Genomic DNA, 23,952 nt, shown 5'->3' with positions numbered 1-23,952 from the left:
TAATTTTTTTTTTTTTTTTTTTTTTTGCCAATTCTCTATCTTAACTTTGGTGAAGTGTTTTTTCAGGTAGGCTTCAAATTTCTGGCTATATGTGTGACTTTTACATAGAGGTAGGTTTAACAACTTTTTTATCACAACAATAACTACAAAACTTTTTCAGTGCAAAACTTTCTTGTAAACAATTTTAACTAATGCAAACTTAGAAAACAGTCTTTGCTTCTATCCGTGGCTCAGTTGTTTGTGCATTCTTCTTCTGGTGCCGTCTGCTGCTCTCGGATCGGCTGCACTTGTGGCTTGACATTCTTTGCAGGGATCCATCGAAGACCTGTGTTTGTAGAAATGCATGCAAACCCCCGGCCCCATGTTACAAGAGGATGGGGTCCTGAAATCTGTCCTGTCTCTGGATCCTTGATGAAGACTGGTGGTCTTTCCTTGAGCTTTGCCTGACTGGTATTGCTGAAATGCCTGAAAATTGGTGGTACCTGCTCCATAAAGGAATTGTTTAAGAAGTTAAAAACATATACAGCTTTATTCAGCCTCTCTATTGTAGAAAGCACTTCTGTCCCCCCTTTTTGTCTTTCTAGTATCATTTTCAATGACCTGTGTGCTCTTTCTACAATAGACTGGCCTGTGGAAGAATGTGGAATACCTGTGGTATGTTTGATACCCCAAGTTTTGAAAAACTCTTGCAATTTATTAGAAATGTAGGCTGGTCCGTTGTCAGTTTTGACTTCTTGAGGAATACCTAGGGATGCAAATGCTTGTAAGAAATGTTTAATCACATCTCTACTTTTTTCTCCTTGATGTGCAGAAGCAAAAATTGCTCCTGAGAAGGTATCTATTGATACATGTATATGTTTGAACCTTGCAAATGACTGATATTGAGTGATGTCCGTTTGCCATATCTGCAGGCTATTTAAGCCTCGAGGGTTAACTCCTGTTGCTATTGCTGGTATAGCTAATTTCTGGCAATCTGGACATGACTGAACAATTGCTTTTGCCTGATTCTGAGAGATGTTAAACATTCTTACTAAAGCAGGTGCATTTTGGTGATAGAAAGCATGGCTCATTCTTGCTTGTTCAATAACATTAGGAAGTGTGTGCTGGATTGGCATGGCTAACAAATCAGCCATGGCATTTCCCTCTGCTAAGAAACCTGGAAGAGAAGAATGTGAGCGAATGTGCATTACAAAGTAAGGTTCTTGTCGAATGGAAAGAAGTAAGATTAACTGTTTGAGCAAACTATATAACTGATCATTAGCAACTTCTTTTAGCAGAGATCCTTCTGCTCTTTCCACCACACCTGCAACGTAAATTGAATCTGTTACTAAATTAAAAGGAAATGTGAATTTTGAAAAGACCCGTACAACTGCTGCCAACTCTGTAATCTGTGCAGAACCATCTACTTCCTCAATATCTGATTCCCATTTTTTTGTCTCTGAATTTTGCCAAGCAATCACAGATTTTTTAGACTTCCCAGAACCGTCTGTAAAAAATGTGATTGCCTCAAGGGGTACATTACTTCTTAAAGGCTTATGAATTAATTTTAAAGATGAACTTAATAGCTCATGTTTGGGACAATTGACTGAAATTTTTCCTGCAAAATTTTCCAAAGCAAATTGCATAACTTCTGAATTTTGAATTAACCATTCTAAGTAGATGGTTGTGACAGGTAGAAAGATTTCTGCAAAATCTCTTCCTGCAAGGGAAAGCATTCGAGATCTAGCCTTGATAATCAATTGTGAAATAATTTCAGGGCAAGTTGTTATAGTTTTACCCAATTGACGCGATAGGAAAACCCACTCTAAGATTATCAGATGGTCCTTCTTCTCTAGATCCCACTGGAATATCAAACTATGAAGTTGTGGACTCTCCCCTAAAACTGCAAACAAAAAAGGACAGGTTAGGATTATACCGATGAGCCTGACGTGACTGGATGGCTCTCATCACTTTCTCTAAAGCATTTTGAGCTTCTTTGTTGAATTCTCGCGGTGAGTTTAAGGCTGTGTCTCCTCTTAACAAATCTGCCAGAGGAGCCAAGTCCTGATTTGAAAGGCCTAGTAGTGGACGAAGCCAGTTCAGAGTGCCTACAAGCTGCTGCACTTCATTCAAGGTCTTTGGATTTGTCCTTAGCTGGAGTGGTTGCGGAGTTACCGTTTGTTCTGTGATCCTGTATCCTAAATATTTCCAGGGAGGAAGTGTCTGTATTTTTTCTTTTGCTACAGTGAGTCCTGCTTTCTCTACTGCTGAGATGACCTGATTTGTTGTCTCCTGCATTGATGCTTGGTCCTTTGCTGCTACTAAGATATCTTGTTAAAATCCAGTTTCTAACCTGAGATGCCATTGTGATAAAATGTCCCGTCCCCAAAGAACTATATCAGCTCCTACAATGAATGGTCTTGTGGTGGCAACACGACCTTCAGGCCCCTCAAATGTGACTGCGTGCGAGCTTCGAAAGCTCTCACAGTGACCACCAATACCTGCTAGCTGATCCAGCGTAGGCACGACGGTCCAGTCCTGTGGCCATTTCGATCTCGATATCAGAGTGACGTCTGCTCCGGTATCTATCAGGCCAGTGAGGGTGATGGCTTGCCCGAGGTGCTTCAGGACACAGGTGAGCTGAGGCCGCCCGCGGCTGATGTGCTTGGTCCAAGCGATGACAGCTGTGTTGTTCTGTGACTCTGGTAGGAGGAAAGCTTGCGCTATGGTTAACCCTTTGGGTAAAAAACATGGAGGGTCTAGACACAAAGCTAAGACTGTAATTTCCTGTGAACAGGTGACAGACAGCACAGTTGGAATGACATAAAAACCTTCTGCATGGGATCTGCTCACTCCCACTATTAAGAACTGACGTGGTTGTGGTTCAGGTCCCAGCTGTCCTGTAGACACTGTGTAAGCAACAGCATTGGTTAGCATCACTGGCTGGGCTGTAGACAGCTCCAGTCTGGTACCTGGGGACATTGTGGTCGGAAGTCCTGCAAGGATGTGTTGCAGTTCTGAACTTGGTGGCCTGTGGTGGTCTCTGGCCTCTGGTGCAGTGGTTTTTGTATCATTGCACGCCACTGCCCCGTGCTGGACTGCACGTTTCCCGGCAGATGGTACGAAAAACCCTGTGCTGGGTAAAAGCTGTTAGTATTGTGACAGAAACCTCTGCATCTACTGTTTCTTGGCAATGGCCTTCTGCGGGTCCTAGGACATCCCCTTTTAAAATGACTTCTCTGACCACACGAATGGCACGAGTCCCTTGGAATTTGTTGGTTCTCAATTGCACCTTTGAATGCTATTAAAGCTTCTGCTAGGGTTTGTGTTTGCTTTTCTACTGCTTTTTCCTGCTGCTTTAGGGTGTTTTCTTGAGCTGTTGTGATGGCACTGGCCAATACTTCTGCCTGCATGGCTGCTGCATGCTCAGGGGTGCTCAGGCGGTTGCAAGCATCTACTAGCTGTGTCAGGGTGGGCTCAGGATCCTGTGGTAATGTACGTAATGCCTTTTTACAGGTTGGGTTTGCATTAGAAATTGCAAGCCGTTTTAATAACTCTTGTCTGGCTCGGTCTATTGGAATCTGCTTTTCTAATGCCATTTTTAAACGGTCCAAAAACTTAATATAAGGCTCATCTATGCCCTGTTTTATTTCTGTGAAATCTAGTTCTGGCTTGTTGCCATCAGGGACCTGTAACAAAGCTGTTTTTGCTGCTTCTTTGACATCCTGCAATACTTGTCTACTAAGAGTTCGGGCTTGTATTTGAGGATCTGTATGAGCTCCTTCACCTGAGAGCTGATCTATAGTCAAATTTGCAGTAGCTGGAGTTCCTGCATAACCTCTTAAAAGGTCGTTTAACAAACGTTTCCATGCTAGTTCCCACAGAGAAAATTCTGTTGGAGATAGCAGGGATGTGCAAAGCTGTTTTAGATCATGTGGAGTGAATATGTTTGCTGTGAAGGTGGCCTGTAATAGGCTTCTGAAATAGGCAGAATCTCTACCATACAGACGAGAGGCTTTGCAAATCTCTTTTAACTCAGCAAAGTTGATTTGTTGCCATGTTTCCCTGGGTCCCGGACCTGCAGTGTATTTCACAGGAAAAACCTTCAATTTCGATGCAATTTCCCACTCTCCTTCCTGAACTGCATCCTTTCTTATCCTCTGCCAGGTATCTGTGACTCCCTGTGTGTTAAACTCTTCCTTAGATTGTTTGAAATTACATTGTGGAGCATAGGAATAGTTTGTTTTTTGTTCCGGTAAGTTATCGGACATGGGCGCCGCCATTTTGGACAGGGTCAGTTCCGGCGCATCACTTCCGGTTCCCACGCTCGGCAGAGAGGGGGTGTGCCGTCCCGGGCTGTGGGCGGGGAGCAGGGGCAGGGACACCGACCGGGCACCGCCTACAAAAGGGGTGCGTCCCTGCTCTGATGGACAGGAGCTCAGGGAGCAGCCACCCAGGGACTCCTGGGAGTCCGACGAGGATGGCGAGCCACGCCCACGAAGGACAGAGCTGGGCTCGGGGCTATAATGGCGATTGCCACGTGCTCTATTGTTCTCAGACTGGATTCTATCGGCTCGGCTTTTTCCAGTTTTACTGTCAAAATTCACCGATTTTGAACGCCAAAGCAAGGTTTTGAGAGGAGATAGAGAGGACTTTGCTCTGGTAGGGTTTTTGGAAGACGGGTTTTGCAGACAAGCCTGGCCAGGGCTGGTCTGCTCCCCCCTGTCTCGGGATGGGGTCGGTGGGGCAGGCGGGGGGGCAGCTGGCCTGGCTGCCTCCCGGCCTCTCCACCGGGGTTTCTCGGCTGGGATAAAGGAAGGTTTTTGGGTCCCCTCAGAACTTCGCTTTCTCCTGTCTTCTCTGTCCTGCCTGCATTCTGCCCTCTCCCTGGTCTTTGCTTGCTTTTCATTTTCCATTATTACAAATTTCAATACCGTCCTGAATATTGGACGCAGCTTTAAGTTGGACTTCTTGTTCTTTTCTGTGTTATATAATTTCAGTCCAACTGAATCCCAGAAGTCTGGATCGAGTTTCTGAGACATGTCTGAGTTTGGGAATTCTTTTAAGACCCATTTTACAAGCTTTTTAAGCTGTTTTTTGTCAAACTGAATATCTTGGATTTCCAACTTATAATTAAAATACGAAAAAAATTCCTGCTCAGCTACTGACAACCGATTTCCCATGGTGAAACTCACCGAGTCTTCTGGTCGTCCTTCTTGGTATAGACTTTTTCCCGGGTCCTGGGTGCAACAGTTTCAGCTTAGCCGATTCACAGTATCCTCTGAGGGTGTGCCGTTTGCTCCCGTCCCGTCTGAATTATAGCCTCTTCTTCACCGGTATGAGGCTTCGATTTGGGATTCCCTCTAAACCCCAAATCTCTTCTTCTGAGTTTTCTTTTTTAACGCGACAAAAAACTCAGGTGCAGGCCTGCTTCCCCAAAAACGCAAATACCAAGGAAAATTGTCCTATTTTGATTGAGGTAATCAAAAATTCCTAGACCATCTTCCTCAATATGAGAAATTCTGTCCAGGTGCCACGTATTAAGTTTTGTTTCGTCGGGCCAGGGTTTTATGAGCCTTTAAAAGAAAACTTAATACACACAAAGGATAGCTCAGCTATTACCTTTGGAGGCAAATAATGAGCAGGATGGCTTCTGCTGCAGTGTTGGAAACCAAACTGTTTAATAAAAGGAAAAACAATAAACAGAAAATCCGATCCAGGTACAGAGGTCTGCTCCTGGTAAAACACCTTCACAAAAGCCTCGCAGTTTTTTTGTCTTCTCTTTTTCTACCTGATGGCCCAGGCGGGATCTTTTGGCTCTCATCCAATTAGGTGACCCCAAGGTTTTAGTGAAGTCTCTGGGGTCCTATAAGGTGGCTTTTCACCTGATCGTTGGGAGAAACTTCTGGGCTTTCTTCCTTTTTTGGGGGACAAAGGCTAGTTTGTCCCTCTCTCATTGGGGGCATCCCCCTACACTCCTTCACAGGCTGCCGGCCACACCAGGCCACCGGGCACTGGACACGAACGATGCCCTTTCCCGTGAGAAACAAAAGTCACCAGGCCAGGTTCCTGATGTCAGTTTGCAGGAGGCGCTTGGCACTGTCAAACCAGCCACAGTTGCCTGTGGTGGTACTTTCCATCTGGGAGGTATCTTCAACAGTGCGGAATTTCAGCAGGCAGCCAGCCACTCTGGGCCACCCGTCCATGGATAGGAACGAAAGGCTTTCCCCTGAGAAACAAAAGACACCAGGCCAGGTTCCTGATGTCAGTTTGCAGGAGGCACTTGGCACTGTCAAACCAGCCACAGGTGCCTGTGGGGGCACTTTTCATCTGGGAGGCATCCCGATCCATGCGGAATTTCAGCAGGCAGCCGGCCACTCCGGGCCACCAGGCCCTGGACAAGAACCACGGCTTTTCCCTAGGGAAACAAAAGTCACCCGGCCAGGTTCCTGATGTCAGTTTGCAGGAGGCACTTGGCACTGTCAAACCAGCCACAGTTGGCTGTGGGGGCACTTTCCATCTGGGAGGCATCCCGATCCATGCGGAATTTCAGCAGGCAGCCGGACACTCCAGGCCGCAAGGCCCTGGACATGAATCATGGTCTTTCCCCAGAGAAAGGAAAGTCACAAGGCCAGGTTCCTGATGTCATTTTGCAGGAGGCACATGGCACTGTCAAACCAGCCACAGGTGCCTGTGGGGGCACCTTGCATCTCGGCGGCATTCTGATCCATGCCGAATTCCAGCAGGCAGCCGGCCACTCCGGGCCATTAGACCTTGGACACGTACAATGGCCTTTCCCCAGAGAAATAAAAGTCACCAGGCCAGGTTCCTGATGTCAGTTTGCAGGAGGCACTTGGCACTGTCAAACCAGCCACAGTTGCCTGTGGGGGCTCCTTTCATCTGGGAGTTATCCGCATCCGTGCGGAATTTCAACAGGCAGCCGGCCACTCCAGGCCACCTGGCCTTGGAGTGGAGCGATGGCTTTTCCCCAGAGAAACAAAAGTCACCCGGCCAGGTTCCTGATGTCAGTTTGCAGGAGGCACTTGGCACTGTCAAACCAGCCACACGCACCTGTATGGGCACCTTGCATCTGGGAGGTATCCTCATCTGTGCGGAAGTTCAGCAGGCTGCCGGCCACACCAGGCCACCGGGCAATGGACATGAACGATGCCCTTTCCCGTGAGAAACAAAAGTCACCAGGCCAGGTTCCTGATGTCAGTTTGCAGGAGGCGCTTGGCACTGTCAAACCAGCCACAGTTGCCTGTGGTGGTACTTTCCATCTGGGAGGTATCTTCAACAGTGCGGAATTTCAGCAGGCAGCCAGCCACTCTGGGCCACCCGTCCATGGATAGGAACGAAAGGCTTTCCCCAGAGAAACAAAACTCACCCGGCCAGGTTCCTGATGTCAGTTTGCAGGAGGCACTTGGCACTGTCAAACCAGCCACAGGTGCCTGTGGGGGCACTTTTCATCTGGGAGGCATCCTGATCCATGCGGAATTTCAGCAGGCAGCCGGCCACTCCGGGCCACTGGGCTCTGAACAAGAATGATGGCCTTTCCCCAGAGAAACAAAACTCACAAGGCCAGGTTCCTGATGTCAGTTTGCAGGAGGCACTTGGCACTGTCAAACCAGCCACAGTTGCCTGTGGTGGCACCTTACATCTGGGAGGTATCCTGATCCGTGTGGAATTTCAGCAGGCAGCAGGCAAGTACGGGCCACCGGGCCCTGGACATGAACCATGGCCTTTCCCCTGAGAAAGAAAATCACCAGGCCAGGTTTCTGATGTCAGTTTGCAGGAAGCACTTGGCACTGTCAAACCAGCCACAGTTGCCTCTGGGGGCACCTTTCATCTCGGCGGCATCCTGGTCCTTGCAGAATTTCAGCAGGGGGCCGGCCACTCAGGACACCAGGCTCAGGATATGAACCATGGCCTTTCCCCAGAGAAACAAAAGTCACCAGGCCAGGTTCCTGATGTCAGTTTGCAGGAGGCACTTGGCACTGTCAAACCAGCCACAGGTGCCTGTGGGGCACCTTGCATCTCGGAGGTATCCTGATCCGTGCGGAATTTCAGCAGTCAGCCGGCCACTTTGGGCCACAGTTTGTAGGATATGAACCATGGCCTTTCCCCAGAGAAACAAAAGTCACCAGGTCAGGTTCCTGATGTCAGTGTGCAGGAGGCACTTGGCACTGTCAAACCAGCCACAGTTGCCTGTGGGGGCACCTTGCATCTCGGCGGCATCCTGATCCATGCCGAATTCCAGCAGGCAGCCGGCCACTCCGGGCCATTAGACCTTGGACACGTACAATGGCCTTTCCCCAGAGAAATAAAAGTCACCAGGCCAGGTTCCTGATGTCAGTTTGCAGGAGGCACTTGGCACTGTCAAACCAGCCACAGTTGCCTGTGGGGGCTCCTTTCATCTGGGAGTTATCCGCATCCGTGCGGAATTTCAACAGGCAGCCGGCCACTCCAGGCCACCTGGCCCTGGAGTGGAGCGATGGCTTTTCCCCAGAGAAACAAAAGTCACCCGGCCAGGTTCCTGATGTCAGTTTGCAGGAGGCACTTGGCACTGTCAAACCAGCCACACGCACCTGTATGGGCACCTTGCATCTGGGCGGTATCCTCATCTGTGCGGAAGATCAGCAGGCTGCCGGCCACACCAGGCCACCGGGCACTGGACACGAACGATGCCCTTTCCCGTGAGAAACAAAAGTCACCAGGCCAGGTTCCTGATGTCAGTTTGCAGGAGGCGCTTGGCACTGTCAAACCAGCCACAGTTGCCTGTGGTGGTACTTTCCATCTGGGAGGTATCTTCAACAGTGCGGAATTTCAGCAGGCAGCCAGCCACTCTGGGCCACCCGTCCATGGATAGGAACGAAAGGCTTTCCCCTGAGAAACAAAAGACATCAGGCCAGGTTCCTGATATCAGTTTGCAGGAGGCACTTGGCACTGTCAAACCAGCCACAGGTGCCTGTGGGGGCACTTTTCATCTGGGAGGCATCCCGATCCATGCGGAATTTCAGCAGGCAGCCGGCCACTCCGGGCCACCAGGCCCTGGACAAGAACCACGGCTTTTCCCCAGAGAAACAAAACTCACCCGGCCAGGTTCCTGATGTCAGTTTGCAGGAGGCACTTGGCACTGTCAAACCAGCCACAGGTGCCTGTGGGGGCACTTTTCATCTGGGAGGCATCCTGATCCATGCGGAATTTCAGCAGGCAGCCGGTCACTCCGGGCCACTGGGCTCTGAACAAGAATGATGGCCTTTCCCGTGAGAAACAAAACTCACAAGGCCAGGTTCCTGATGTCAGTTTGCAGGAGGCACTTGGCACTGTCAAACCAGCCACAGTTGCCTGTGGTGGCACCTTACATCTGGGAGGTATCCTGATCCGTGTGGAATTTCAGCAGGCAGCAGGCAAGTACGGGCCACCGGGCCCTGGACATGAACCATGGCCTTTCCCCTGAGAAAGAAAATCACCAGGCCAGGTTCCTGATGTCAGTTTGCAGGAAGCACTTGGCACTGTCAAACCAGCCACAGTTGCCTGTGGGGGCACCTTTCATCTCGGCGGCATCCTGGTCCGTGCAGAATTTCAGCAGGGGGCCGGCCACTCAGGACACCAGGCTCAGGATATGAACCATGGCCTTTCCCCAGAGAAACAAAAGTCACCAGGCCAGGTTCCTGATGTCAGTTTGCAGGAGGCACTTGGCACTGTCAAACCAGCCACAGGTGCCTGTGGGGGCACCTTGCATCTCGGAGGTATCCTGATCCGTGCGGAATTTCAGCAGGCAGCCGGCCACTCCGGGCCATTAGACCTTGGACACGTACAATGGCCTTTCCCCAGAGAAACAAAAGTCACCAGGCCAGGTTCCTGATGTCAGTTTGCAGGAGGCACTTGGCACTGTCAAACCAGCCACAGTTGCCTGTGGGGGCTCCTTTCATCTGGGAGTTATCCGCATCCGTGCGGAATTTCAACAGGCAGCCGGCCACTCCAGGCCACCTGGCCTTGGAGTGGAGCGATGGCTTTTCCCTAGGGAAACAAAAGTCACCCGGCCAGGTTCCTGATGTCAGTTTGCAGGAGGCACTTGGCACTGTCAAACCAGCCACACGCACCTGTATGGGCACCTTGCATCTGGGAGGTATCCTCATCTGTGCGGAAGTTCAGCAGGCTGCCGGCCACACCAGGCCACCGGGCAATGGACATGAACGATGCCCTTTCCCGTGAGAAACAAAAGTCACCAGGCCAGGTTCCTGATGTCAGTTTGCAGGAGGCGCTTGGCACTGTCAAACCAGCCACAGTTGCCTGTGGTGGTACTTTCCATCTGGGAGGTATCTTCAACAGTGCGGAATTTCAGCAGGCAGCCATCTACTCTGGGCCACCCGTCCATGGATAGGAACGAAAGGCTTTCCCCAGAGAAACAAAACTCACCCGGCCAGGTTCCTGATGTCAGTTTGCAGGAGGCACTTGGCACTGTCAAACCAGCCACAGGTGCCTGTGGGGGCACTTTTCATCTGGGAGGCATCCTGATCCATGCGGAATTTCAGCAGGCAGCCGGCCACTCCGGGCCACTGGGCTCTGAACAAGAATGATGGCCTTTCCCCAGAGAAACAAAACTCACAAGGCCAGGTTCCTGATGTCAGTTTGCAGGAGGCACTTGGCACTGTCAAACCAGCCACAGTTGCCTGTGGTGGCACCTTACATCTGGGAGGTATCCTGATCCGTGTGGAATTTCAGCAGGCAGCAGGCAAGTACGGGCCACCGGGCCCTGGACATGAGCCATGGCCTTTCCCCTGAGAAAGAAAATCACCAGGCCAGGTTTCTGATGTCAGTTTGCAGGAAGCACTTGGCACTGTCAAACCAGCCACAGTTGCCTCTGGGGGCACCTTTCATCTCGGCGGCATCCTGGTCCGTGCAGAATTTCAGCAGGGGGCCGGCCACTCAGGACACCAGGCTCAGGATATGAACCATGGCCTTTCCCCAGAGAAACAAAAGTCACCAGGCCAGGTTCCTGATGTCAGTTTGCAGGAGGCACTTGGCACTGTCAAACCAGCCACAGGTGCCTGTGGGGCACCTTGCATCTCGGAGGTATCCTGAACCGTGTGGAATTTCAGCAGGCAGCCGGCCACTTTGGGCCACAGTTTGTAGGATATGAACCATGGCCTTTCCCCAGAGAAACAAAAGTCACCAGGTCAGGTTCCTGATGTCAGTGTGCAGGAGGCACTTGGCACTGTCAAACCAGCCACAGTTGCCTGTGGGGGCACCTTGCATCTCGGCGGCATCCTGATCCATGCGGAATTTCAGCAGGCAGCCGGCCACTCCGGGCCATTAGACCTTGGACACGTACAATGGCCGTTCCCCAGAGAAATAAAAGTCACCCGGCCAGGTTCCTGATGTCAGTTTGCAGGAGGCACTTGGCACTGTCAAACCAGCCACACGCACCTGTATGGGCACCTTGCATCTGGGAGGTATCCTCATCTGTGCGGAAGTTCAGCAGGCTGCCGGCCACACCAGGCCACCGGGCACTGGACACGAACGATGCCCTTTCCCGTGAGAAACAAAAGTCACCAGGCCAGGTTCCTGATGTCAGTTTGCAGGAGGCGATTGGCACTGTCAAACCAGCCACAGTTGCCTGTGGTGGTACTTTCCATCTGGGAGGTATCTTCAACAGTGCGGAATTTCAGCAGGCAGCCAGCCACTCTGGGCCACCCGTCCATGGATAGGAACGAAAGGCTTTCCCCTGAGAAACAAAAGACATCAGGCCAGGTTCCTGATATCAGTTTGCAGGAGGCACTTGGCACTGTCAAACCAGCCACAGGTGCCTGTGGGGGCACTTTTCATCTGGGAGGCATCCCGATCCATGCGGAATTTCAGCAGGCAGCCGGCCACTCCGGGCCACCAGGCCCTGGACAAGAACCACGGCTTTTCCCTAGGGAAACAAAACTCACCCGGCCAGGTTCCTGATGTCAGTTTGCAGGAGGCACTTGGCACTGTCAAACCAGCCACAGGTGCCTGTGGGGGCACTTTCCATCTGGGAGGCATCCCGATCCATGCGGAATTTCAGCAGGCAGCCGGGCGCTCCAGGCCGCAAGGCCCTGGACATGAATCATGGTCTTTCCCCAGAGAAAGGAAAGTCACAAGGCCAGGTTCCTGATGTCATTTTGCAGGAGGCACATGGCACTGTCAAACCAGCCACAGGTGCCTGTGGGGGCACCTTGCATCTCGGCGGCATCCTGATCCATGCCGAATTCCAGCAGGCAGCCGGCCACTCCGGGCCATTAGACCTTGGACACGTACAATGGCCTTTCCCCAGAGAAATAAAAGTCACCAGGCCAGGTTCCTGATGTCAGTTTGCAGGAGGCACTTGGCACTGTCAAACCAGCCACAGTTGCCTGTGGGGGCTCCTTTCATCTGGGAGTTATCCGCATCCGTGCGGAATTTCAACAGGCAGCCGGCCACTCCAGGCCACCTGGCCCTGGAGTGGAGCGATGGCTTTTCCCCAGAGAAACAAAAGTCACCCGGCCAGGTTCCTGATGTCAGTTTGCAGGAGGCACTTGGCACTGTCAAACCAGCAACACGCACCTGTATGGGCACCTTGCATCTGGGCGGTATCCTCATCTGTGCGGAAGTTCAGCAGGCTGCCGGCCACACCAGGCCACCGGGCACTGGACACGAACGATGCCCTTTCCCGTGAGAAACAAAAGTCACCAGGCCAGGTTCCTGATGTCAGTTTGCAGGAGGCGCTTGGCACTGTCAAACCAGCCACAGTTGCCTGTGGTGGTACTTTCCATCTGGGAGGTATCTTCAACAGTGCGGAATTTCAGCAGGCAGCCAGCCACTCTGGGCCACCCGTCCATGGATAGGAACGAAAGGCTTTCCCCTGAGAAACAAAAGACACCAGGCCAGGTTCCTGATGTCAGTTTGCAGGAGGCACTTGGCACTGTCAAACCAGCCACAGGTGCCTGTGGGGGCACTTTTCATCTGGGAGGCATCCCGATCCATGCGGAATTTCAGCAGGCAGCCGGCCACTCCGGGCCACCAGGCCCTGGACAAGAACCACGGCTTTTCCCTAGGGAAACAAAAGTCACCCGGCCAGGTTCCTGATGTCAGTTTGCAGGAGGCACTTGGCACTGTCAAACCAGCCACAGTTGGCTGTGGGGGCACTTTCCATCTGGGAGGCATCCCGATCCATGCGGAATTTCAGCAGGCAGCCGGACACTCCAGGCCGCAAGGCCCTGGACATGAATCATGGTCTTTCCCCAGAGAAAGGAAAGTCACAAGGCCAGGTTCCTGATGTCATTTTGCAGGAGGCACATGGCACTGTCAAACCAGCCACAGGTGCCTGTGGGGGCACCTTGCATCTCGGCGGCATTCTGATCCATGCCGAATTCCAGCAGGCAGCCGGCCACTCCGGGCCATTAGACCTTGGACACGTACAATGGCCTTTCCCCAGAGAAATAAAAGTCACCAGGCCAGGTTCCTGATGTCAGTTTGCAGGAGGCACTTGGCACTGTCAAACCAGCCACAGTTGCCTGTGGGGGCTCCTTTCATCTGGGAGTTATCCGCATCCGTGCGGAATTTCAACAGGCAGCCGGCCACTCCAGGCCACCTGGCCTTGGAGTGGAGCGATGGCTTTTCCCCAGAGAAACAAAAGTCACCCGGCCAGGTTCCTGATGTCAGTTTGCAGGAGGCACTTGGCACTGTCAAACCAGCCACACGCACCTGTATGGGCACCTTGCATCTGGGAGGTATCCTCATCTGTGCGGAAGTTCAGCAGGCTGCCGGCCACACCAGGCCACCGGGCAATGGACATGAACGATGCCCTTTCCCGTGAGAAACAAAAGTCACCAGGCCAGGTTCCTGATGTCAGTTTGCAGGAGGCGCTTGGCACTGTCAAACCAGCCACAGTTGCCTGTGGTGGTACTTTCCATCTGGGAGGTATCTTCAACAGTGCGGAATTTCAGCAGGCAGCCAGCCACTCTGGGCCACCCGTCCATGGATAGGAACGAAAGGCTTTCCCCAGAGAAACAAAACTCACCCGGCCAGGTTCCTGATGTCAGTTTGCAGGAGGCACTTGGCACTGTCAAACCAGCCACAGGTGCCTGTGGGGGCACTTTTCATCTGGGAGGCATCCTGATCCATGCGGAATTTCAGCAGGCAGCCGGCCACTCCGGGCCACTGGGCTCTGAACAAGAATGATGGCCTTTCCCCAGAGAAACAAAACTCACAAGGCCAGGTTCCTGATGTCAGTTTGCAGGAGGCACTTGGCACTGTCAAACCAGCCACAGTTGCCTGTGGTGGCACCTTACATCTGGGAGGTATCCTGATCCGTGTGGAATTTCAGCAGGCAGCAGGCAAGTACGGGCCACCGGGCCCTGGACATGAACCATGGCCTTTCCCCTGAGAAAGAAAATCACCAGGCCAGGTTTCTGATGTCAGTTTGCAGGAAGCACTTGGCACTGTCAAACCAGCCACAGTTGCCTCTGGGGGCACCTTTCATCTCGGCGGCATCCTGGTCCTTGCAGAATTTCAGCAGGGGGCCGGCCACTCAGGACACCAGGCTCAGGATATGAACCATGGCCTTTCCCCAGAGAAACAAAAGTCACCAGGCCAGGTTCCTGATGTCAGTTTGCAGGAGGCACTTGGCACTGTCAAACCAGCCACAGGTGCCTGTGGGGCACCTTGCATCTCGGAGGTATCCTGATCCGTGCGGAATTTCAGCAGTCAGCCGGCCACTTTGGGCCACAGTTTGTAGGATATGAACCATGGCCTTTCCCCAGAGAAACAAAAGTCACCAGGTCAGGTTCCTGATGTCAGTGTGCAGGAGGCACTTGGCACTGTCAAACCAGCCACAGTTGCCTGTGGGGGCACCTTGCATCTCGGCGGCATCCTGATCCATGCCGAATTCCAGCAGGCAGCCGGCCACTCCGGGCCATTAGACCTTGGACACGTACAATGGCCTTTCCCCAGAGAAATAAAAGTCACCAGGCCAGGTTCCTGATGTCAGTTTGCAGGAGGCACTTGGCACTGTCAAACCAGCCACAGTTGCCTGTGGGGGCTCCTTTCATCTGGGAGTTATCCGCATCCGTGCGGAATTTCAACAGGCAGCCGGCCACTCCAGGCCACCTGGCCCTGGAGTGGAGCGATGGCTTTTCCCCAGAGAAACAAAAGTCACCCGGCCAGGTTCCTGATGTCAGTTTGCAGGAGGCACTTGGCACTGTCAAACCAGCCACACGCACCTGTATGGGCACCTTGCATCTGGGCGGTATCCTCATCTGTGCGGAAGATCAGCAGGCTGCCGGCCACACCAGGCCACCGGGCACTGGACACGAACGATGCCCTTTCCCGTGAGAAACAAAAGTCACCAGGCCAGGTTCCTGATGTCAGTTTGCAGGAGGCGCTTGGCACTGTCAAACCAGCCACAGTTGCCTGTGGTGGTACTTTCCATCTGGGAGGTATCTTCAACAGTGCGGAATTTCAGCAGGCAGCCAGCCACTCTGGGCCACCCGTCCATGGATAGGAACGAAAGGCTTTCCCCTGAGAAACAAAAGACATCAGGCCAGGTTCCTGATATCAGTTTGCAGGAGGCACTTGGCACTGTCAAACCAGCCACAGGTGCCTGTGGGGGCACTTTTCATCTGGGAGGCATCCCGATCCATGCGGAATTTCAGCAGGCAGCCGGCCACTCCGGGCCACCAGGCCCTGGACAAGAACCACGGCTTTTCCCCAGAGAAACAAAACTCACCCGGCCAGGTTCCTGATGTCAGTTTGCAGGAGGCACTTGGCACTGTCAAACCAGCCACAGGTGCCTGTGGGGGCACTTTTCATCTGGGAGGCATCCTGATCCATGCGGAATTTCAGCAGGCAGCCGGTCACTCCGGGCCACTGGGCTCTGAACAAGAATGATGGCCTTTCCCCAGAGAAACAAAACTCACAAGGCCAGGTTCCTGATGTCAGTTTGCAGGAGGCACTTGGCACTGTCAAACCAGCCACAGTTGCCTGTGGTGGCACCTTACATCTGGGAGGTATCCTGATCCGTGTGGAATTTCAGCAGGCAGCAGGCAAGTACGGGCCACCGGGCCCTGGACATGAACCATGGCCTTTCCCCTGAGAAAGAAAATCACCAGGCCAGGTTCCTGATGTCAGTTTGCAGGAAGCACTTGGCACTGTCAAACCAGCCACAGTTGCCTGTGGGGGCACCTTTCATCTCGGCGGCATCCTGGTCCGTGCAGAATTTCAGCAGGGGGCCGGCCACTCAGGACACCAGGCTCAGGATATGAACCATGGCCTTTCCCCAGAGAAACAAAAGTCACCAGGCCAGGTTCCTGATGTCAGTTTGCAGGAGGCACTTGGCACTGTCAAACCAGCCACAGGTGCCTGTGGGGGCACCTTGCATCTCGGAGGTATCCTGATCCGTGCGGAATTTCAGCAGGCAGCCGGCCACTCCGGGCCATTAGACCTTGGACACGTACAATGGCCTTTCCCCAGAGAAACAAAAGTCACCAGGCCAGGTTCCTGATGTCAGTTTGCAGGAGGCACTTGGCACTGTCAAACCAGCCACAGTTGCCTGTGGGGGCTCCTTTCATCTGGGAGTTATCCGCATCCGTGCGGAATTTCAACAGGCAGCCGGCCACTCCAGGCCACCTGGCCTTGGAGTGGAGCGATGGCTTTTCCCTAGGGAAACAAAAGTCACCCGGCCAGGTTCCTGATGTCAGTTTGCAGGAGGCACTTGGCACTGTCAAACCAGCCACACGCACCTGTATGGGCACCTTGCATCTGGGAGGTATCCTCATCTGTGCGGAAGTTCAGCAGGCTGCCAGCCACACCAGGCCACCGGGCAATGGACATGAACGATGCCCTTTCCCGTGAGAAACAAAAGTCACCAGGCCAGGTTCCTGATGTCAGTTTGCAGGAGGCGCTTGGCACTGTCAAACCAGCCACAGTTGCCTGTGGTGGTACTTTCCATCTGGGAGGTATCTTCAACAGTGCGGAATTTCAGCAGGCAGCCATCTACTCTGGGCCACCCGTCCATGGATAGGAACGAAAGGCTTTCCCCAGAGAAACAAAACTCACCCGGCCAGGTTCCTGATGTCAGTTTGCAGGAGGCACTTGGCACTGTCAAACCAGCCACAGGTGCCTGTGGGGGCACTTTTCATCTGGGAGGCATCCTGATCCATGCGGAATTTCAGCAGGCAGCCGGCCACTCCGGGCCACTGGGCTCTGAACAAGAATGATGGCCTTTCCCCAGAGAAACAAAACTCACAAGGCCAGGTTCCTGATGTCAGTTTGCAGGAGGCACTTGGCACTGTCAAACCAGCCACAGTTGCCTGTGGTGGCACCTTACATCTGGGAGGTATCCTGATCCGTGTGGAATTTCAGCAGGCAGCAGGCAAGTACGGGCCACCGGGCCCTGGACATGAACCATGGCCTTTCCCCTGAGAAAGAAAATCACCAGGCCAGGTTTCTGATGTCAGTTTGCAGGAAGCACTTGGCACTGTCAAACCAGCCACAGTTGCCTCTGGGGGCACCTTTCATCTCGGCGGCATCCTGGTCCGTGCAGAATTTCAGCAGGGGGCCGGCCACTCAGGACACCAGGCTCAGGATATGAACCATGGCCTTTCCCCAGAGAAACAAAAGTCACCAGGCCAGGTTCCTGATGTCAGTTTGCAGGAGGCACTTGGCACTGTCAAACCAGCCACAGGTGCCTGTGGGGCACCTTGCATCTCGGAGGTATCCTGAACCGTGTGGAATTTCAGCAGGCAGCCGGCCACTTTGGGCCACAGTTTGTAGGATATGAACCATGGCCTTTCCCCAGAGAAACAAAAGTCACCAGGTCAGGTTCCTGATGTCAGTGTGCAGGAGGCACTTGGCACTGTCAAACCAGCCACAGTTGCCTGTGGGGGCACCTTGCATCTCGGCGGCATCCTGATCCATGCGGAATTTCAGCAGGCAGCCGGCCACTCCGGGCCATTAGACCTTGGACACGTACAATGGCCGTTCCCCAGAGAAATAAAAGTCACCAGGCCAGGTTCCTGATGTCAGTTTGCAGGAGGCACTTGGCACTGTCAAACCAGCCACACGCACCTGTATGGGCACCTTGCATCTGGGAGGTATCCTCATCTGTGCGGAAGTTCAGCAGGCTGCCGGCCACACCAGGCCACCGGGCACTGGACACGAACGATGCCCTTTCCCGTGAGAAACAAAAGTCACCAGGCCAGGTTCCTGATGTCAGTTTGCAGGAGGCACTTGGCACTGTCAAACCAGCCACAGTTGCCTGTGGTGGTACTTTCCATCTGGGAGGTATCTTCAACAGTGCGGAATTTCAGCAGGCAGCCAGCCACTCTGGGCCACCCGTCCATGGATAGGAACGAAAGGCTTTCCCCTGAGAAACAAAAGACATCAGGCCAGGTTCCTGATATCAGTTTGCAGGAGGCACTTGGCACTGTCAAACCAGCCACAGGTGCCTGTGGGGGCACTTTTCATCTGGGAGGCATCCCGATCCATGCGGAATTTCAGCAGGCAGCCGGCCACTCCGGGCCACCAGGCCCTGGACAAGAACCACGGCTTTTCCCTAGGGAAACAAAAGTCACCCGGCCAGGTTCCTGATGTCAGTTTGCAGGAGGCACTTGGCACTGTCAAACCAGCCACAGGTGCCTGTGGGGGCACTTTCCATCTGGGAGGCATCCCGATCCATGCGGAATTTCAGCAGGCAGCCGGGCGCTCCAGGCCGCAAGGCCCTGGACATGAATCATGGTCTTTCCCCAGAGAAAGGAAACTCACAAGGCCAGGTTCCTGATGTCATTTTGCAGGAGGCACATGGCACTGTCAAACCAGCCACAGGTGCCTGTGGGGGCAACTTGCATCTCGGCGGCATCCTGATCCATGCCGAATTCCAGCAGGCAGCCGGCCACTCCGGGCCATTAGACCTTGGACACGTACAATGGCCTTTCCCCAGAGAAATAAAAGTCACCAGGCCAGGTTCCTGATGTCAGTTTGCAGGAGGCACTTGGCACTGTCAAACCAGCCACAGTTGCCTGTGGGGGCTCCTTTCATCTGGGAGTTATCCGCATCCGTGCGGAATTTCAACAGGCAGCCGGCCACTCCAGGCCACCTGGCCTTGGAGTGGAGCGATGGCTTTTCCCCAGAGAAACAAAAGTCACCCGGCCAGGTTCCTGATGTCAGTTTGCAGGAGGCACTTGGCACTGTCAAACCAGCCACACGCACCTGTATGGGCACCTTGCATCTGGGAGGTATCCTCATCTGTGCGGAAGTTCAGCAGGCTGCCGGCCACACCAGGCCACCGGGCAATGGACATGAACGATGCCCTTTCCCGTGAGAAACAAAAGTCACCAGGCCAGGTTCCTGATGTCAGTTTGCAGGAGGCGCTTGGCACTGTCAAACCAGCCACAGTTGCCTGTGGTGGTACTTTCCATCTGGGAGGTATCTTCAACAGTGCGGAATTTCAGCAGGCAGCCAGCCACTCTGGGCCACCCGTCCATAGATAGGAACGAAAGGCTTTCCCCAGAGAAACAAAACTCACCCGGCCAGGTTCCTGATGTCAGTTTGCAGGAGGCACTTGGCACTGTCAAACCAGCCACAGGTGCCTGTGGGGGCACTTTTCATCTGGGAGGCATCCTGATCCATGCGGAATTTCAGCAGGCAGCCGGCCACTCCGGCCACTGGGCTCTGAACAAGAATGATGGCCTTTCCCCAGAGAAACAAAACTCACAAGGCCAGGTTCCTGATGTCAGTTTGCAGGAGGCACTTGGCACTGTCAAACCAGCCACAGTTGCCTGTGGTGGCACCTTACATCTGGGAGGTATCCTGATCCGTGTGGAATTTCAGCAGGCAGCAGGCAAGTACGGGCCACCGGGCCCTGGACATGAACCATGGCCTTTCCCCTGAGAAAGAAAATCACCAGGCCAGGTTTCTGATGTCAGTTTGCAGGAAGCACTTGGCACTGTCAAACCAGCCACAGTTGCCTGTGGGGGCACCTTGCATCTCGGCGGCATCCTGGTCTGTGCAGAATTTCAGCAGGGGGCCGGCCACTCAGGACACCAGGCTCAGGATATGAACCATGGCCTTTCCCCAGAGAAACAAAAGTCACCAGGCCAGGTTCCTGATGTCAGTTTGCAGGAGGCACTTGGCACTGTCAAACCAGCCACAGGTGCCTGTGGGGCACCTTGCATCTCGGAGGTATCCTGATCCGTGCGGAATTTCAGCAGTCAGCCGGCCACTTTGGGCCACAGTTTGTAGGATATGAACCATGGCCTTTCCCCAGAGAAACAAAAGTCACCAGGTCAGGTTCCTGATGTCAGTGTGCAGGAGGCACTTGGCACTGTCAAACCAGCCACAGTTGCCTGTGGGGGCACCTTGCATCTCGGCGGCATCCTGATCCATGCCGAATTCCAGCAGGCAGCCGGCCACTCCGGGCCATTAGACCTTGGACACGTACAATGGCCTTTCCCCAGAGAAATAAAAGTCACCAGGCCAGGTTCCTGATGTCAGTTTGCAGGAGGCACTTGGCACTGTCAAACCAGCCACAGTTGCCTGTGGGGGCTCCTTTCATCTGGGAGTTATCCGCATCCGTGCGGAATTTCAACAGGCAGCCGGCCACTCCAGGCCATCTGGCCCTGGAGTGGAGCGATGGCTTTTCCCCAGAGAAACAAAAGTCACCCGGCCAGGTTCCTGATGTCAGTTTGCAGGAGGCACTTGGCACTGTCAAACCAGCCACACGCACCTGTATGGGCACCTTGCATCTGGGCGGTATCCTCATCTGTGCGGAAGATCAGCAGGCTGCCGGCCACACCAGGCCACCGGGCACTGGACACGAACGATGCCCTTTCCCGTGAGAAACAAAAGTCACCAGGCCAGGTTCCTGATGTCAGTTTGCAGGAGGCGCTTGGCACTGTCAAACCAGCCACAGTTGCCTGTGGTGGTACTTTCCATCTGGGAGGTATCTTCAACAGTGCGGAATTTCAGCAGGCAGCCAGCCACTCTGGGCCACCCGTCCATGGATAGGAACGAAAGGCTTTCCCCTGAGAAACAAAAGACATCAGGCCAGGTTCCTGATATCAGTTTGCAGGAGGCACTTGGCACTGTCAAACCAGCCACAGGTGCCTGTGGGGGCACTTTTCATCTGGGAGGCATCCCGATCCATGCGGAATTTCAGCAGGCAGCCGGCCACTCCGGGCCACCAGGCCCTGGACAAGAACCACGGCTTTTCCCCAGAGAAACAAAACTCACCCGGCCAGGTTCCTGATGTCAGTTTGCAGGAGGCACTTGGCACTGTCAAACCAGCCACAGGTGCCTGTGGGGGCACTTTTCATCTGGGAGGCATCCTGATCCATGCGGAATTTCAGCAGGCAGCCGGTCACTCCGGGCCACTGGGCTCTGAACAAGAATGATGGCCTTTCCCCAGAGAAACAAAACTCACAAGGCCAGGTTCCTGATGTCCGTTTGCAGGAGGCACTTGGCACTGTCAAACCAGCCACAGTTGCCTGTGGTGGCACCTTACATCTGGGAGGTATCCTGATCCGTGTGGAATTTCAGCAGGCAGCAGGCAAGTACGGGCCACCAGGCCCTGGACAAGAACCACGGCTTTTCCCCAGAGAAACAAAACTCACCCGGCCAGGTTCCTGATGTCAGTTTGCAGGAAGCACTTGGCACTGTCAAACCAGCCACAGTTGCCTGTGGGGGCACCTTTCATCTCGGCGGCATCCTGGTCCGTGCAGAATTTCAGCAGGGGGCCGGCCACTCAGGACACCAGGCTCAGGATATGAACCATGGCCTTTCCCCAGAGAAACAAAAGTCACCAGGCCAGGTTCCTGATGTCAGTTTGCAGGAGGCACTTGGCACTGTCAAACCAGCCACAGGTGCCTGTGGGGGCACCTTGCATCTCGGAGGTATCCTGATCCGTGCGGAATTTCAGCAGGCAGCCGGCCACTCCGGGCCATTAGACCTTGGACACGTACAATGGCCTTTCCCCAGAGAAACAAAAGTCACCAGGCCAGGTTCCTGATGTCAGTTTGCAGGAGGCACTTGGCACTGTCAAACCAGCCACAGTTGCCTGTGGGGGCTCCTTTCATCTGGGAGTTATCCGCATCCGTGCGGAATTTCAACAGGCAGCCGGCCACTCCAGGCCACCTGGCCTTGGAGTGGAGCGATGGCTTTTCCCTAGGGAAACAAAAGTCACCCGGCCAGGTTCCTGATGTCAGTTTGCAGGAGGCACTTGGCACTGTCAAACCAGCCACACGCACCTGTATGGGCACCTTGCATCTGGGAGGTATCCTCATCTGTGCGGAAGTTCAGCAGGCTGCCGGCCACACCAGGCCACCGGGCAATGGACATGAACGATGCCCTTTCCCGTGAGAAACAAAAGTCACCAGGCCAGGTTCCTGATGTCAGTTTGCAGGAGGCGCTTGGCACTGTCAAACCAGCCACAGTTGCCTGTGGTGGTACTTTCCATCTGGGAGGTATCTTCAACAGTGCGGAATTTCAGCAGGCAGCCAGCTACTCTGGGCCACCCGTCCATGGATAGGAACGAAAGGCTTTCCCCAGAGAAACAAAACTCACCCGGCCAGGTTCCTGATGTCAGTTTGCAGGAGGCACTTGGCACTGTCAAACCAGCCACAGGTGCCTGTGGGGGCACTTTTCATCTGGGAGGCATCCTGATCCATGCGGAATTTCAGCAGGCAGCCGGCCACTCCGGGCCACTGGGCTCTGAACAAGAATGATGGCCTTTCCCCAGAGAAACAAAACTCACAAGGCCAGGTTCCTGATGTCAGTTTGCAGGAGGCACTTGGCACTGTCAAACCAGCCACAGTTGCCTGTGGTGGCACCTTACATCTGGGAGGTATCCTGATCCGTGTGGAATTTCAGCAGGCAGCAGGCAAGTACGGGCCACCGGGCCCTGGACATGAACCATGGCCTTTCCCCTGAGAAAGAAAATCACCAGGCCAGGTTTCTGATGTCAGTTTGCAGGAAGCACTTGGCACTGTCAAACCAGCCACAGTTGCCTCTGGGGGCACCTTTCATCTCGGCGGCATCCTGGTCCGTGCAGAATTTCAGCAGGGGGCCGGCCACTCAGGACACCAGGCTCAGGATATGAACCATGGCCTTTCCCCAGAGAAACAAAAGTCACCAGGCCAGGTTCCTGATGTCAGTTTGCAGGAGGCACTTGGCACTGTCAAACCAGCCACAGGTGCCTGTGGGGCACCTTGCATCTCGGAGGTATCCTGAACCGTGTGGAATTTCAGCAGGCAGCCGGCCACTTTGGGCCACAGTTTGTAGGATATGAACCATGGCCTTTCCCCAGAGAAACAAAAGTCACCAGGTCAGGTTCCTGATGTCAGTGTGCAGGAGGCACTTGGCACTGTCAAACCAGCCACAGTTGCCTGTGGGGGCACCTTGCATCTCGGCGGCATCCTGATCCATGCGGAATTTCAGCAGGCAGCCGGCCACTCCGGGCCATTAGACCTTGGACACGTACAATGGCCGTTCCCCAGAGAAATAAAAGTCACCAGGCCAGGTTCCTGATGTCAGTTTGCAGGAGGCACTTGGCACTGTCAAACCAGCCACACGCACCTGTATGGGCACCTTGCATCTGGGAGGTATCCTCATCTGTGCGGAAGTTCAGCAGGCTGCCGGCCACACCAGGCCACCGGGCACTGGACACGAACGATGCCCTTTCCCGTGAGAAACAAAAGTCACCAGGCCAGGTTCCTGATGTCAGTTTGCAGGAGGCACTTGGCACTGTCAAACCAGCCACAGTTGCCTGTGGTGGTACTTTCCATCTGGGAGGTATCTTCAACAGTGCGGAATTTCAGCAGGCAGCCAGCCACTCTGGGCCACCCGTCCATGGATAGGAACGAAAGGCTTTCCCCTGAGAAACAAAAGACATCAGGCCAGGTTCCTGATATCAGTTTGCAGGAGGCACTTGGCACTGTCAAACCAGCCACAGGTGCCTGTGGGGGCACTTTT

Source organism: Passer domesticus, chromosome 7, assembly GCF_036417665.1.
Source record: "Passer domesticus isolate bPasDom1 chromosome 7, bPasDom1.hap1, whole genome shotgun sequence".
Taxonomy (NCBI): domain Eukaryota; kingdom Metazoa; phylum Chordata; class Aves; order Passeriformes; family Passeridae; genus Passer; species Passer domesticus.
This window is presented reverse-complemented; position numbering follows the sequence as displayed.